Here is a 9,380-nt window from a genome sequence, read left to right on the forward strand (position 1 = left end):
CTGCCCCTGAACACCTTCCTCCCTTCCTTCCTTCCTCCGCCTCAACGGTCAAGTCTCGCCTCAGGGGTTTCTCCCCAACTCCGCCCTTCCCTCCCTGCCTCCCTCCCTCCGTTCCCGGGCAAGGCGCCCCTGACGAAGCCTCTCTCTCTCTCTCTATTATATAGATAGACCTATGTCTATATATCTTGCCCAACCGCCTTCCCTGCTCCCCTCGGCGGCCCTTTGGGCTGCAGCCGCCAGCCGCCCGCTCCGCTCGCTTCGCCCCTTTATATAGCGAGTGACGAGCAGCTGCGAGAGCGGCCGAGAGAAAGGGGGAGGCCGGGAAGGGAGGGCGACGCAAGTCTCGCGAGACGGAGCGATGTTTCTGGGTCGGGCCTGGTTTTTATTTCTCCTCCTCCTCCGCCTGCTCTCTTCCGGCTTCCGGTACAAAGCGGAAGTGGCGTTACGGCAGGCGCGGTGAATGTCTCTCTCAGCCTTTCCCGCTCTTTTAAAGGGAGACTTGACCATAGAGTTGATGAAGGCTAGAATGGCAGAACCATAGAGTTGGAAGAGGACCACAAATGGCATCCAGTCCAACCTCATTTTGCCATGCAGGAACTCTCAGTCAAAGCATCGCAGACAGACGGCCATCCAGCCTCTGCTTAAAGACCTCCAAGGAAGAAGACTCTACCACTCTCCTAGGAAATGTGCTTCACTGTTGAAAAGCTCTCACTGTCCTGAAGTTCCTCCTAATGTTGAGGTGGAATCTCTTTTCCTGGAGCTTGTGTTCTAGTCCCTGGGGCAGCAGAAAACAAGCTTGCTCCACCCTCAATGTGACATCCCTTCAAACATTTAAACAGGGCTATCGTGTCAACATGTAGAAGGTCACACTGCTAAAAAGACTGGTTTCCCCCCACCCCCCAAACATGCTCACCTTTTTCCCTACCTCGATGGCCATAGAGATAGGAAAAAAGACACGTAGGGTGCATCTGCACAGCAGGACTAACCCAGTTTGGCACCGCTTTAACTGCCCTGGCTCAATGGTATGTAATTCTAGGGTTTGTAGTTTATTGTGACGCTAGAGCTCTTTCTGACTGAGAAGGCCCCACAAAACTACAGTTCCCAGGATTCCCTAGCATTGAGCCAGGACCGTCAAAGATGTCTCAAAGTGGATTATTTTTGCAGTGTTTTGGACTATAACCTCTGCAACATATTCCCTCTGGCTGCATCCACACTGCAGAAATAATTTGGTTTGAGACCACTTTGACTGTTCTGGCTCAATGCTAGGGATTTCTGGGAAGTGTAATTTTGTGAGATATTTAGTCTTTTCTGTCAGAGAGAGAGAGCTCTGGTGCTACAACAAACTACAACTCCCAGGATCCCCTGGGTTCAGCAGTGGCCAGGAGTGCATTTGCACAGTTAAAAATAGTGCGCCAGCTGTGCCCATTCCTTGAGGCGTCAGATCTGGCTACAGCGGCACATGCTTTGGTTACTTCCCGTTTGGACTCTTGTAATGCACTCTACGTGGGGCTGCCTTTGGAAACTGTTCAGAAACTTCAGCAGGTCCAAAATGCTACGTCTAGAACACTGACTGGAACCAGTTACAGGAAGCATGTAACTCCAGTATTGAAACAGCTGCACTGGCTACCGGTTCATTTCTGAGCACAATTCAAACTGCTGGTCATGACCTATAAAGTCCTACACAGCTTAGATCGAGACTATTTGAGAGACCGTATCTCCCCATACGAACTACTTAGAGCCTAACATCCTTAGGAGAAGGCTTTCTCTTGGTCCCACCGCCATCCCAGGGTCCTTTAGTGAGCACACGAGAAAGAGCCTTCTCAGTGGCTGCTCCCACCCTGTGGAACTCCCTTCCATGGGAGGCTAGGCTGGCTCCCTTCCTGCTGGCCTTTCGCTGGCAATCAAAGGCGTTTTTCTCCAAGCAAGCTTTTTAAAATCATGCAGGCCTGGTTTTATTGTGGTGGGGGGAGTTGGTTCAGTCTATTTTTATCCTCGTATTTTTTAAATTTTGTATGTCATATTTTTAAAAACCTTTTACTGTTTTAATTGGATTATTTTAATTGTTTTTTAAAGTGTTGTTTTAATATGTGTGTGTGTGTGTGTGTGTATTGTGAGCCACCTCAGGTCCCAACTTGTGAGAAAGGCAGGATAAAAATAAAATTAGACGCACTTGTATTTTATATTAGTGTATTTTAAATGGTAAGCCACTTTGATTGCTTATAGTAGGAAATTGGGATAAAAATAAAAGCTATTTATTTATTTATTTATTTATTAGATAAATAAATAAATAGATTCACTTAGCCACTTTAACTGCAAAGAAGGCAACCTTCTGCCTCACAAGTTGGTTAGTACCTTGCAGAAGAAAGTCGATTTTCTCCTCAACCCCATATTTTCCCATATCTTTAAAAAAGGAAACCTGTGTTTTCTAAGGCTGGAATACAACTGACTTTCTTATCAACAGTGTGCCATATCTTCAAGTCATATACAAAACTATTTGGTAGTGAGATGCCCTGGAAATCATCCTTGTTGTGTCAAAAATTGTATCCATTTGTTTGAATCAGAGACAGGTGAAGGTTTTACATTGATTTTGCTGGAAAGGTCAGATATTTTGCTTCTTCAAATGTATTTTTTGCTTTTGCGATGTATTTCATAAATCTTGTATTTGACAGGGCTGAAGTGTCCGTCTATACTCTGGTATCTAATATTCTTTGTTCAAAAACATGGTTCATATTAGACCCAGAGATGCTCAAGCCCTTCACAAATTAATTATCAACAGAAATTTTTGCAAGGTTGGTCAGTTTCCACACCTCGTATGGTGAATGCAGATTGCTCTTTGGGCTGAATCCAGAGTAGGGCTGGAGCACATGGGCAGGAAAAAGCAGCTCAATTCTGGGTTTTCTAAAAGTGATTCGAAAACCCACTGTCTGCACAGCCCACTCCCAAGACAGCCGAGCACCTCAGACTGTCTGCACCACACAACATCAAGCCATTATTTATTATTATTATTGTCATCTCCCCAGCATGCATATACATCATTGCACAAACACACCACTTGTGACTTCCAATGATCTCCCCCTTCCCACCCAGATGCCTTTCCATTGGATGCTCACCCTTATAACCAGCCACACATGGCATGTGTGGTGTGCTGCCTGTACAGTGCATTGGTGCATCCATGTGCCGAGTGATACACTGGCAAAGCACGATGATGGAGGCCCCCCATACATGCCCCGTTCACCCCTGCCCCCTTGTTAGATTGTCTGGATTGTTTATAGCAATAGCAAGTACATTTCTATAATAATAATAATAATTATCAGTGCACTTTAGCACTCCCTAAGCGGTTTACAAAGTGTAAGCTAGTTGCCCCCAACAAGCTGTTTACTCATTTTAGCAACCTCGGAAGGATGCTAGGCTGAGTCGACCCTAAGCCCCTGGCTGGCATTGAACTCACAGCCTTGTGGTTTGTGAGTGAGTGGCTGCAGTACCAGCATTTAACCACTACACCACAAGGGCTCCTGTATGTTGTATGTTGTAATTACATCCATTGCATTATTGGCAATCACATTTTTGCTTTGCAGCAGACCCATACTGGCACTGGACTGTTTATATGCCAGTGTGATGATGCACATTTTCTGCACTGAGTCAGAGTATCACAGCTTCTTTTTGCTCTGGTTTTTAACCTCCGGAGTACAGCTTTGTTTCACTTTTCACCTGGTTTCGCTTTGTGCGTCGTCTAAGCAACTAGGCTTCAAAGCAGTTAGAAAGCGCTTTATTTGGTCAGTGCAGACAACCTCATAGAATAATAGGCAATAGCAGCTTCATTTATATACCACTTCATAACACACTAAGCAGTGTCTAAGTGGTTCACAACTGTAGGCTAATTGCCCCCAACAAGATGGGTACTAATTTTAGCACCTTCAGAAGGATGCCAGGCTGAGTCAACTCTGAGCCCCTGGCTGGGATTGAACTCACAACCTTGTGGCTTGTGACTGAGTGGCTGCAGTACTGGCATTTAGCTTTTGTGCCACCAGGCCTCATAGGCCTATTGAAATCAGTTAGAATTAAGTTATTATTTCCTTAGGTCTCATTGCTTTCCAACTAAGTATGATGCTTAGGTCTCATTGCTTTCCAACTAAGTATGACTAAGGTCAGATCTAGATAACGATGGTATGTGTTGAGAACTCTGGATGATAGGATCCGTCAGGTTTTATTCTTGAGGTCAGCCACTAAATATGTTCTTTTTGCTACTGCTATAACTCCCAAGCAGAAAGCTGCTGTTGATGAAAAGAGTTGAAAGAAAAACAACAAGCACAGCTGCAAAAGGTTCCTAGAAGGGAAATAATTTTAGAATTGTGGCTTTCTAGAAAACAGCCTGTTATAGTTCTGAGATACTGTTTCTGTAGTTTCACAAATCGTGTGCAACTTCTACAATCATACCTAGTTGCATATTCATTGGAATGTACAGAAAGGCCAACTGGTATCTGATTGTACATTAAGTGATTTAGTTGTGCGTGTAAGATGTTCAGAGTCAGTGTACAAATTTTCCCTGTAGATTTGTACAAGCATTTGAGCTTGTTAAACAGTTGCAAGCACAAAGGACAAGAGACTGACATAAGATATTGGAGCCTGAGTTACTGAATCAGTCTTAATCTGCTGGTATATTTTGTGTCATCTGGGTGTAAAACAATTTGGAAAATTTTACTTTTTAAGGTAGAGATAAAAAGATAGAATATAGATTTTAAAATATGACTTCCCAAGCTGTACAAAACTAGGGTTGCATGACTCAAATCTGAGAGCCATTTTGACATTTGTTAACATATTAACAATGGGGGGATATTTTGATACATCATTAAGATAAAGACAAATTGCCCCACCCCTTTTTTCTCCACTACAAGGCTCAAAATTCTACTGGTTATAAAAAGGACATCTGTTGAGGCAGTAACTTGAATTTTGGTGTCTATGATCTACTTTGTGTGCTAGATTTCAAGCCAACTAGATAAAATGTTGAGGACAGGATGACTAGGAGGTCTCTCATTTATAGAGATGGGCTGAAGTCTACATGAAGGCAGTGTTACCAAAACTGCTCTTTTCTGAAATTTTGGATATACAGTAGATGATGTCCCACATGGCCCCAGATGGAATCTGGTCTGCTGTCAGCCATCAACCCCAAGCGAGGGAACATGTACACACCACACCCCAATGAGGTCAGCCTCACTACACAATATCTTCCAGACAGTCTGGGAGTTGCTAATTAGACTATCATTCTATCCAAATAATCAGGTGCAATGTTTGCCCACCTTGATCAGTTTACCCCCTCCTCAATCTGTTGTCAGACCGGATTAAAATTCCCCAAGACAATAGGACACCTCTGTCTAGGTGTCACTCAAGAAATTACACACCCTTTGCCAAAGTCTTAGTTTCTGCCTTTAAAAACTCTTAGGTTTTCCCCTTCAGTGTGCCAGTCTGGATTTCAGGGGGAAGATCTGTCCCTCTGAACTCTGACTTGGCTCCCAGCCCAGTCCTTTACCCATGACTGAATCTCATTTCCATCTCATATCATTTGGACTCTGGAAGAAGCCTCGTCTTTGGTATCACCCTAGTGATGCCTATACTCTTTTCCAAGCTAAACTCTTGATTTCCTGAGCCTCGTATGAATGAGTGTGTGTTAGTGAATAGCTGTGTGAATTATCCTTCTTAATAAACACTATACGTTAATTGAAGAAGCCTGTCTCTGCTCCATTTCTTAGAAACCGCCGGTCTTCTCAGTATATATATCAGGAGGTGACCTTGCAATATTGAGCTAATTATAAATTCCCCTAATCAGATCCTTGGCTACAGCAGTTAGAAACAGCAAAGATAAAATAAATGGGGAATTAAAAATGCTGAAAATTTAGATTTTTATACTTTTATGCTAGTTTTGAATCATATTTCTGCTGAATTTTGATGAAGATGGCAAACTTCACTCGTAGTTGAGGAATGCATTTCTTTCTGACCTGTGAGCAGCAGTTCAAATTTTTTTAAAAATTTCCATAACCCATTATTGTTGTTTGTTGCTAACTGCCTTCAAGTCATCCCTAACCCATGACGATCCTGTGGATGAAGCACCTCCAAGACTCCCTCTCATTCACTGTTTTGCTTAAATCCTGTAACTTCATGCCTCTATTCTCCTTAAATGAATTCAACCATCTAGCATAAGTTCTTCCTCTCTTTCTACATCTCTCCACCTTTCCTAGCATTATTGTCTTTTCCAATGAGTTGTGCCTTCTCATGGTGTGACCGAGTATGACAATCTAAGTTTGATCATCTTGGCTTCCAGGGAGATTTCTGGCTTGACCTGTTAAAGGATCCATTTGTTTGTCTTTTTGGCTGTCCATGGTACCCTCAGCACTCTTCTCCAGTACCACAACTGAAATGAATTTTCTTCTTATCTGCATTGTTCAACTGTCCACTCTCACAACTGTACATGGTGATGGGGGAACATTGGCTTGGATGAGTCTGACTTTAGTGCTCAGCTGTATATTTCTCTGTTTAAGATCTTTTCTAGTTCTTTCATAGCTTCCCTTCCCATTCCTAGTTTTCTGATTTTTTGACTGTAGTCTCCATTCTGATCTATGATTGATCCAAGGTACAGGAACTCTTTTACTATTTCGATTTCCTCATTGTCTAGGTTGAATGTATTCTCTGTTCTCTGTGGTCATTACTTTTGTTTTCTATGTGAGAAGTGAATGAATGTTTGCTTGGATATGGAACTGAGGAACCAAAGAACCAAAGAACTGAACCAAAGATATGGCCTTAAAGCAAGTTAAAGAGCCAAACAAGATGGTTCCATGTGATGCATTAATTTAAAGGAGGGACTAGGAAGCCAAAGCGAGAAATGCTGAAGAACTTGGAAGCTGAAGCAAGACACTGCCTGAGTGTGACCGAACAAAGGATATGGCCAGATGTGTCCGATGCCCTGAGCTGCAACGAAGAGGAACGAGATGAGGAACTGACAGGACAATGGACTGTTTTGAACAAGAAGAACATGCTTTCTTCATTAAGAAGATGTTGAGTAATGGGCTGCAATATTGTGAAACTGTAGCAGCCAAAAAGCCAGAGAGAAGAAAAGTATCAAGACAATGGTCCTTTCATCCTCATTTTGTTGGCATCAACCGCAGCACCGGTCATCCCAAGCCAACACCTGATCACTGTTCAGCGGAAGGAAAGTGTATGTATTGTATGAATGTGTGAGTGACTGAAAGAGCTCTTGATACTCAATGATTGTTAAAGTTTTGTGTTTTAATAAATGTTACATGCATAGTGGCTAAAACCAAATTTGGTGTCTCAAATATCTGTGTCAGTCCTGTTTGGGTAGGTACACAAAAAGAGAATTTTTCATTACACACTCTCTAACCTGAGAGTTGCCCTTACCAATTCGGGCATAACATCTTTATGTTGAGCCTTAAGCCTCCCTTTGCACTTTCTTCTTTGACCTTCTTTAGTAATTGTTCCAAGTCTGTGATGTTTTCTGCTAATAATATAGCAGAATATAATATTTCTCCTGTCTTTACTCCGCCTTTTTCCAGGTCTAAGCCTACTCTTCATATGATATTTTCTGCATATAGGTTGAGAGATAGAATGCAGTCTTTCCTGATCCATTTGCCAGTTGGGGACCATTCTGTTTCTCCATATTCTGTTCTAACAGTAGCCTTTTGTTTGATGTACAGATTTCTCATCAGGCCTATCAGATGAGAAATCCCACTCCCATGTCCTTAAGAGCTGTCCAGTATAGCCAATAGCATCAACTGCTGACATGGTTAAATTATGTATGTTTAGTTTGATTCCCCATAGAATAATGTCAATGTATTTTCAAGGGTATTCTATAACCCTCTTCAAGTGTTTATAAACATTTGTATGGCACTTACAAATAGGGGAGTGTGTAAGCCCTGCCATATCAATTGTTGCTTTTCTCATCTGAAAGTGATGTGTCTTAAGAGAAGTTGTTGTGTGTTAACTGCCCTCGAGTCAACCCTGACTCATGGCATCCCTGTGTATGAGACACATCCAAACCCCCCCTGTCCTTCACTGCTCTGCTTGGGAGGCAATGACTTCATTCCCTCATATAGCTGCATCCCTGGTTAATCTCCCAGTAAGTCTAAAAAGGTGGATTACATATTTAAATATTTTTCACCTCCCTTTTTCATTCTGGAAATAATCCATTGATGACCCCTTTTCTCACTACCAAACAGAAACCTTTTGTGTTGTGGAACACCCATTGCATTTCCTTCCATGAAAACTTCATTAGTGGGTGAGATGTGAGCAGGATGTGGCCATATTCTTCTTTTTTACTTTTTTCTTTTTTAAGATTTCCCAAGAGATATATGCAGGGAATCCAAACCCCAGTTCTACTGTTTGAGTGGTGAAGGCAACTTTTGTGGCATAATTAATTTAATTTAATTTAAAAACCTTTCTTATGCCCTCATAAGATCATAATATTATAGTGATCTTATGATGGCACCTTCTTACCATAACAATTTAACAGCTACATGGAAATTTCTACAAGGACAATGCATGACTAACTTTAGAAATTTGGTTTTTTGCAAGCATGCATGCCAAGTCAATCACAGAAGTATGCTGGGAAGATGCAAAAGGATTCTACCACACAGAAGGCAAAACATAGTTATGCATTTAACAGAAAAAAACCTGGCACAATTGAAAAGTCAAGTCAGCTTCATCTACACAGAATGAAAAGAAATGGCAGGGGGTGGTATGACCACCTTTTTCTGTCTGACCTCTTGTGAGAAAATATACCATCCATCACTAGAAGTTAGCATGAAGCCATGTTGTCACAGTACCACAACAGTAACAAAACAAAACAAATCTTTGACCAATTGTGAAGTGAGGGGCAGAATAAGGGAGGAGGCTATGACAACACTGCAGAGGTGAAGTCTGTTTGTGGAACATGCTATTGGTGAGATTACTGCGGAAAGGAGGCAAAGTGTAATACAACCCATCTACAATCAGCTATAATACTGCAAATGGCTGGAGTGGATTAACACAGTATAAAGTGCGGTAAGGTCTTTAGATCCTATGTTTGTTTCTTCCTGTCCATTTTGTCCTATTATATCAGCCCCTAAATTGGTACCACCATAATCCAAATTTATCTGTTGCTTCAACTTGCCTCAGCTGTGTCCCCAGTTTTAAGCCTTAAGAAGAAAATAAGTAATAAATCAAGAACTGGAGTACCCATGACATTTTATCCCAAGCTGAATCTGTATCCGAGTTCCACTGTGTAGTATCCTGTCCTGGTTTACTGCAACACACATCTGTTTTAATCCAAACTGACACACAAGAACCCCATTACTTAGCCACATTGGTGCCAGGGGGAATTTCTACTGTATGTA

The sequence above is a fragment of the Sceloporus occidentalis genome, unplaced genomic scaffold, assembly GCF_023333645.1.
Source record: "Sceloporus occidentalis isolate IW3139 unplaced genomic scaffold, rSceOcc1.0.p SCAF_4, whole genome shotgun sequence".
Lineage (NCBI taxonomy): Eukaryota > Metazoa > Chordata > Lepidosauria > Squamata > Phrynosomatidae > Sceloporus > Sceloporus occidentalis.